The sequence below is a fragment of the Lutjanus erythropterus genome, chromosome 10 (genome assembly GCF_056507025.1).
Source record: "Lutjanus erythropterus isolate fLutEry1 chromosome 10, fLutEry1.hap2, whole genome shotgun sequence".
Lineage (NCBI taxonomy): Eukaryota > Metazoa > Chordata > Actinopteri > Lutjaniformes > Lutjanidae > Lutjanus > Lutjanus erythropterus.
Window position 1 is genome coordinate 2,020,607 of NC_139326.1, and position 7,296 is coordinate 2,027,902.

At 43.5% G+C, this 7,296-nt stretch overlaps 1 pseudogene; it reads right to left on the reverse strand.

Moving 5' to 3' along the window:
• Nucleotides 1–866: 866 nt before the first annotated feature.
• Nucleotides 867–2,950, reverse strand: LOC146319788 (leucine-rich repeat transmembrane neuronal protein 4 pseudogene; annotated as a pseudogene).
• Nucleotides 2,951–7,296: the final 4,346 nt, after the last annotated feature.

Below are 7,296 nucleotides of genomic sequence, written 5' to 3' on the forward strand. Positions count from 1 at the left end.
AGCTCTTACACCATATTGCATGATAGGTCAGCAACAATATCTTTTTCAAGAAATTCTTACCTGTTTAGTCAAGATAATGCACAGACCTTGCTGTGTGCAGCTTCATGTAAGAACTACTTTCTTTCTACCAAACTACACAAACCAACTGTCTCAACATGCAAAAATAAGCGTGCATCTAGTCACGGATGAGAAGTTCATGGCCTGATTCCACCGGGCACGGCTGTACAGTCGTCCCCACAGCTTATAAAGGGATTCAAGACAATGCTTGTGATTCTACCGGATGCATCCCAGAAGCAGCATACCGCTCCGCTCTGTACATGCCAAGTCTGTTTTTGGCAGATGACACGTCAAGCTGCACAGAGCAGATCGTGCAGGGAGGAGTCAGACACAGGAACGGTATAACAAATCTCCTCAGTTTTCAAAATAAAACACCCTGTGCAGACTCATGATCATAAAAACAGGCTTTTTAACTCACTTAGCCTGTTGAAGCACAAAAATCAAGGAAAATTATCAAATCAACAAAATCTAAGTAAATCAGCATAATCAGATTAAAAGATTAGAAAGAAAGATTAAATCTTTTGGACAGAATAATCGTGCACTAAAAATCTGATATTGCAAAAGCACTAGTACCATTATACTTGAAAGAGGGTAGACATCTATTCAGCCAATATCTCCAAAACTCTGCAAATCATACTATCTACATTAGATGGATAAACAGCACTACAGGTAAGAGGAAAAATATGTATTTTTCATTTTGGGGTGAACTGTCCATTTAACTGGACAACTCGTATCGGTGAGAATAAGGTGCAACACTTTAACTCTTCCAACCAGAAGTCAGTAAACCAGGAGATTCAAGAGATCAGCTCATCCCTATAACACACACACACACACACACACACACACACACACACACACACACAGGATGCACACACACATCCTGACTCTCGACAAGCTACATCATAAAAATGAAAACTAGCAGTAAAAAGTGGCTTCGTTGGTTCAGATGTTCTATGGCGATATAGTTGAACTAAGAATAAGGTCAGTCTCTGTGCAGAGCTGACTAATGCTGTCGCGGAGGTCCCGTCGTAGGATCACACACAGATAACCTGGCTGACCCCGCCACTGTTCCCGTGTCACTCAGGGTGATAATTAGTTCCAAATATATCCCTCCGTTCCACACGTCTTTTCTGTGCACATAATTATATCGTACTATGCCCCCAAGTATTTCCTCCAGAGCCGCAGAATCTATCATCTCACATTAGAGATAAAACCACTTAATGTCGTGGAAAAACCATTTACCTCTGCTTAGTAAGTGCAGTTTTAGTCTCTTAAGGTGGAGTGAGTGTGCAGCTTAGACCTCACACTCTATGGATCCTGAGATGGTGCACGTGCACGGTCTCGTCTCATTCACCAAAGAGTCCATCGTCTCCGAGTTTGAGTGGTAGCTCAGATAGTACTCTTGCAGCTGAGAGTTAAGGTCCTGCTCCTGCTTGCGGGCCTTTTTCCTGCGCTTGTGGTTGACGGAGTGCTGCTGCAGCTGCCTCATGGTGTTAGGGTAGCGCCTCCACGACACATAAATAACCAGGAGGATCAATGACACTGACAGGAACAGGGCTACGCTGCCTGCAATGATTTTATGGAAAGCCATATGTTCAAACTGGAGCTCAGGGGTAAATGATGTTGGGGCTTCAGGGGAGATGGGAGACGTGGAGCTCACAGTTGTTGTCTTCCTGTCTGCCTCGCTGGGACGGACAGGTGAAGGGGTTAATCTCTGCACAGGTGACTCAGTGCGAGCCACACCAGAGGGAGTGAGGTGAGTTGTGATGTTCACAACTTCTGTTGAAGTCAGAATGATGAAGGCCGTGGTCGAGAACGTGTTTGACACGTCCAAACAAGTCGAGTGATTCCTCACCACGTCCACCACCCTCTCGCCCTGCACAGATTTTGGGCTGCTGCAGATCATACTGATGTCTTTGGCGTCCTTGAAGTTTCTGAGGAATCCCATTAGAGGACAGATGCTGGGGCTGCAGTCCCAGGCGTTCCCCGCCAGGCTGACGGTGGTCAGCGACGTCCACGCCGCCACAGCCTCCTCAGGCACGCTGCTGAGCTTGTTCGACTCCAGGTTGAGTATCTGTAAGTTCGGCATGCACTGGAAAACCAACGGGTCCAAGATCTGGATCTCGTTCCCTGAAAGGTCCAGCTTCTGTAGCTTTTGCCAGGTCCAGGGCACGCCTTGATTGATGGATCGAATCCGGTTCCACTGCAAATAAAGCACCTGCAGGTTGGTAAGGCGCGGAAAAATGTAGAAATTAATCCTGGAGAACTGATTGTGCTCTAAATGAAGTTCTTTCAACTTGAACAGCCCTAAGAAGGTTGTGCGGGTGAGACTCCGCAAGCGGTTATAACCCAAGTCCAGAAACTCCAGGCTGCGACACTCCAGAAATGTGCGAAGAAAGATCTGCTTCAGTCCGTTAGATCGCAGGTGGAGGTTTTGTAGCTTTCGCAGACCATAAAAATGCCCCGGCTGCAGAGACTGCAGCTGATTGTAGGATAAGTCCAGATTTCGCAGGTTAGGGATGGCGCTGAAGGTGTTATTGTGTAGATGGCTGATCTTATTTGAGCTGAGGATGAGCTCCTTCAGCCTGCGCACGCCGTGGAAGGCTAAAGCGTCCACAGCAGTGATGGAGTTGTGGTCCAGGTAGAGCCAGATGAGCTGGTTGAGGTGAGCAAATTGGTAGGGCAGCAGAACCAGCAGGTTGTTGTAGCGCAGAGACAGACCCTGGCACCCCGTGGTGATGTTTTCCGGGATGCCTTGGAAGATGCCTGACTCACAGTAAACAATCTTTCCTTCGCAGCGGCAACTCGCAGGGCACATCCTTTCCCCCTCGCTGAGCAGCAGCAGAACAGCTGCCTGCAGAAGAAGACATGATAACCTCCAGTCCAGCATCACAGAACCTGTTGGGGGTAGAGAGGGGAGCAGGTAATTAAAAGAGTGGCTTGGCTTTGGAACATGTATGTCTGCTCAGACACCCTCAACTGTGTAAAGGTGAGAAATTCAAACAGGAGAGCGTGCAGTGAGGAGCAGCTGGAGGTCTGATGTCTGAGACAGCAGACCTGCCTCATCAAGAATTGATAACAGAGTCTGACGGCTGCTACTTTTAAGGTAAATGAAAAATCCAGACACAAATAACATCTGGATAAAAAGGTGAAAAGCTTTAAATTCATGCCTAAATTCACAGTGTACCCATTTATCCTTTTAAATTCAAGAAATTCAGTTTAAGAACTAATAAATCTGACAGTGAACACTGATGATTTCTGTCGTCTTGGCTACAGGAGCCACAGAGGGAGAAAGTGTGTCAGTAAATAGTGAAGATTATGATGACTTACCCATCGTTACTGAGGGCAGGAGTAATCCTCTGAAATAACCGGATAAAGCGCACATTAAACTGCTCTCACATGAGAATCATCGCAGTTCACGCAGCTTCACAGTCGATCCGCATCCTCAGCATCACTTCTGTCCTTAATTAGAGCAGAAAAGCAAATAAACGCAAGTTTTTCCGCAGCGCTCCGAACCTCCCTGATGGAGAAAAAGATGCCTTCTTTCTTTTCTTCCTTCCTTCCTTCCTTCACACTCTGGTCGTAGTTGGAGTCGCGGCTGTAGTTCAGCTGCTGTGTGCGCAATAACCGTCTGAGCGCCAACAGACTGATGCACAGTCCTCCTCTCCTCCTCTTCCTCTCCTCCACCACTCTCTCCATCCAGCAGCCTCCCTCTGTGTGTGTGTGTGTGTGTGTGTGTGTGTGTGTGTGTGTGTGTGTGTGTGTGTGTGTGTGTGTGAGGCGTGGGCGTCTTTAAGCGCATACATAAGCTCCTAATATAGGCTGCTATTTAAACCAACCATGCATTTCCAGCTGTTACTTCATCATGTAATTGAATTTAACACTTTCTTCATTAATTGTATGTTTTATGTCGCGCTCTGGGTTAAATAAATATCTATAAAATGAAAGCTGTAAAAATTATCTTGCTCAGCAGGGGGCTCCATGAAGTATAAAAATAAATGTCATCAGAATTTGGTATGAAATTTTCTGCATACATTCACAGTAGCCCTTAGATATAGATTGTTAATATATAGTTTTATTTTTTTAAGCTTTGTTTATTGATTTTCTCTGCAAGATGACAATAAAGCAGGTGCATTCACTCAATAAACAACAGTAAACAGAACCTCATCAGCCCTCCCCATGGTACATACCTCCCCCCAAACGACCAGAATAAATCACATATGTATATCAATGATGTGTATCCAGCTGTTATTTTATCATTTAATTAAATGAAATATGTTTTTTTTTTTTAATCAAATTTTGTTTTCTCTTTATAAGATGACAATATAGCGAGGTTAATAAACAGCAGAAGAGAGAACCTCACCCACCCATCCTCTCCATGGTACGTACCTTCCCCAAAACACACAAAAAAACCCAGATAAACAATAAAAAAAAGAAAAACACAATAAATCAGAACAACAGCAAGGTGACCGTATTAATAAAACTAAAAGAAAATAATTAAATAAATAAAAGAAAAGGACACAAAAGATTGGTCAGTTTGAAACATCGACAAAAATAAAGATGGGTGCTTCACTCCTGTTCCTCTGACTGTACAAAAATAAAGTCAAAATATTGTTGATATGAGCGCTGCCATCTTGCTTTGGTGATGTTATGTGGAGCTGATCACTACTGCGTCTGTGCAGTGGTGATCAGGTTTATGAGCTGCAGCCCACCACCAGGGGGCATCCATATATTTTGGCTTCATGTCGTCCATCTTTATATATGTCACTGGTCTGAAACAACATGAAAGCTCACCTCAGACAGCACTTCACCACGTTGTCACCACTGGAAGTGCAGCCAAGACGCCACTTTTCCATGTTTTGTTCACAGGAAGTGCACCCTAGGGGGGCGCTTTAATGATGTTTTTGCCCCTGGATGTGCACTTTAAAGGGCGCTGCAACATGTGTCCTCCACAGGAAGTGCACCCTAGAGGGCACTTCACCCCGTTTTCTCCACTGGAGCACCCAAGACGACATCGTTCCATGTTTTGTCCACTGCAACTGCACCGTAGAGGGCAGTGAAACATGAAATGAAACATTTCCTTCCTTCAAAATAAGGAGGTGACAAGATCCAAATGCACAATTCATTCATTAATAATGTCAATCATTTATCCAACATGACAAGAATCAAAAACACTTTATTAATCCTTGGGGGGAAAATGGGGTTTGTCACGATTGCTGCCATTCAGGAATAGAAATATACATGTATACATTATATAAGCATGGAGCATAGAGAGAACATATAAATAAGAAGTATGCAAAAATACAGAAACAACTGAAAATAAGAAACATGTACTGCAATATATTATGACAGTGTACATAAAGAATAAAATATGGTGCCTGTAAATGAATGTGCTAAAAACAAAATAAATAGAAGTAATAAATAAATAAATAAATAAATAAATAAATAATATAAATAACAACAAGTTGGGTAATGAGGAGTTTTAGCTAATTAAAATGATAATTATGGTAACAGCTAAAGTGTGATGTGGACTTGCAGCATTTATCCACACTCTGAGGCACCGGGGGGAGTTTATGTAGATAAACAGTTAACACCTCCTGGTGTCTAGAGATGCTGCTGAAGAGGTGGCAACAGTCGGATTATTGCTGTTCAAATTAATGGCCCTGATGAAGTGGGCAGTCAGCAGACAGCAGAGGAGGAGTAAAAGCATGCTTAGAGCAGGAGGAGATAAGGAAACCTGTCATTCTGCGGTCATTTCATGCTCGTTTTTCACAGTTTGCTCCATCTGCTTTGAATAGACATCCATCACATTCAGCTCAACAGAGTGGAAAACACCGTTTTTGACTGCACAGCCTCAGAGAGTCGGAGCTGTAATGTGTGGTAACAGCAACCCCTTGTGCACACAAACAGAAATGTCCTGTTTTAAGAGCCACTGATTCACAAATACACAAATTCAGCAAAGATAAGAGAGAAATCAGCACCCAGATCAGTTGTGGTCAAAAGAAATGAGCTGAATGAATTCATATCAATGTTAGTCCGGAGATTGGTAATATTCTTGGTCAAACAGGTTTTCCTCTGCTGCCTGTGGATCGTATTAAGCACAAACGTAGTGATGAAATCTGCTCCACAGCAGGGATGAATCTGAGAGGCCTGAAAATGAGCCACTCTGTTAAGATAATACCTGACAGACCCATAGTGGCACATTTCACCACTGAATGTCAAACAAAAAGCTGCTCTTCAAAGAGCTCGCTGCCTCACACGTGTCCCCGGAGATCACATGTCATTCGAAAAATGTGCACCTAAAGTGTGGGAAAACGTGCAGCTCCACAATGAAGCTGTGAGTGAGACTGCGGTGAAACATTTAGGCAGAAGAACACGGTGAAACCTGAGGGAGGATGTGCCGTACTGACTGTCAGCAGCACCATCAGTTTATGAACAGGATCTTATCTTGTATATGAAAATACAGAGAAGGTGTCACTCTGTGTGCACGCAAGACAGATGCAGGAATTTGACAATGTAATCATCCTCAGCTAGGCGACAACTACTATCTACTGAATGCCAATTACATTCTACAGAAGCCCTGAGAGGCAAGTGAGGGGAAAAGTTCTGCTGATCAATTTTCTGTCTGATCTAAATAGTTTTCTCTCTGACCTAAGAACTGCTGGAACAAAAAGGCTTTGCCAGTTTCTGCAACACAAAAAAGTTTTGAAAATAAATTTCTTTTTTTTTTTATGTCAGGAGTCAGCTTGTTGTTGGAATAGTGGAGAACACGAATGAAAGCAGCTGCAACACAGACTTTTTCTCCAGGACGGATGTGAGGAACATGAAGTCTACCTCATCACTGAAAATCAGCCTGATCTGATCGGTTTTGCAGTTACAGTAAAAACAAATGTTTGTGCGTTTTATCTGGGAAAGTTTATTTTATCATGTTGGCCTATTATTGGTGCGAGCCAGGGTGAGACAGGGGAGGGACGAAAGTAACACAGTCTTACTTCTGTGCTGCTATTATTAAAGATGTATTTGCTCATTATATTTGCAGCAGAATTCCCGGGGTCAGGATGAGGAAGACAGAGGTCTCACCAGTCCAGAGTGTGTCAGGCTGTTTTATCCGCAAGAGGGGGATTTGTTGCATTGGACCAAGTTCAAACAACCTGGTCTGTCTGGAGGACTAACTAAAGCATTAATGAGCATCATATTCCAGAAATATTAAGTTCTTACTTATTTTGTGATCATTTTATC